A 1177-nucleotide genomic window follows, 5' to 3' on the forward strand; every position below is an offset into this window, starting at 1 on the left:
CATTTTGAAATCAAAACATAATGACGAAGCTTGTAAAGAGAAATACCTTTTTGTGAGGCATGACACTATTCCCGACGGGGATCTCGTGCCAAAATTTTGGGTCAAAAGGGTAGGATTTACTCTTTAGTTGTAAGGATCTTGAGATTCACTTTCTTATTTTGTTTATTGTGCTGTAGGGTTCAAATATGAAGGGATTGCTCTTGTCGTTGAGGATACTGAAGACAAGGTTGCAAGCATCCTCACTTTATCTGCAGTCGATAGGTCTTCCAAGCTCAAGTACTTCAGACTCCAAGAGGGCTCTTCTACCACTGCTTTAATGGCTACCGGTAAGAATCTTGCCTTCTTTTTATTATCTACCTTATCTTTGGGATCTAGAACTGATGGGGCTCCCTGATACAGGATCCAAAGCTACTCGCTCTAGTGCTTAATTTGGCCTTTATGATTTGGAGGATGACATGTCCAGTAGTTTGATCATTGTTAAGAAGGAAAAAGATGCCTCCTCTCTTCCTACCAAGAGGGCTCACATCGATTTCACTGTCAAGACTCCAAGTTCTCGGAAGAGAAAAACCGTTAAGGCCTCAGACCTGAGCCTGGAAAATCTTGGATTCGAGGAAGCTCTCAGGAAGTTGGTCTCCTTTTTTCAATCTATAAGTGTTTCATGAACTCTAGTTTTTATTCTTTTGATTTTATATCTACTAATGTCATTCTTGTTTCAGGTTTCTGATAATGTCTCTCAATCCACCTTTGACTTGCATGCCAGAGCTAAAAATGTTGAATTACCTTTAAAGGAGCAGGAGAAAGTATGTAAATCCACCAATGAAGATCTTCTATTAAGAGTGGAGCTGTTGAGTAAAGAGAAGGTTGAGAAGGTGGAGAAGCATGCTGTTGAGATGGCATAGGTGATAGCTGAGGTGAAGGTAATGTCATTGTGGATCCTAGAAAGATCCCTGAGTTCATCAATAGTGTCGAGATACAACTTAGGAGTTTTGTTATATGTTTTAGTGATTCTTTGTTGATGAGATACAATGTGGATCCTAGAAAGATCCCTGAGTTCATCAATAGTGTCGAGATCCTAGGCTAGGATCTCATCGTTGTTTTTCTGGTTTTTGAGTTGGTATATTGTTTGTAGGGTTCACCACTTTAGTTGGGATCATAGCTTTTGTTCCAAATACCAAAG

This window comes from Lactuca sativa, chromosome 9 (genome assembly GCF_002870075.4).
Source record: "Lactuca sativa cultivar Salinas chromosome 9, Lsat_Salinas_v11, whole genome shotgun sequence".
Lineage (NCBI taxonomy): Eukaryota > Viridiplantae > Streptophyta > Magnoliopsida > Asterales > Asteraceae > Lactuca > Lactuca sativa.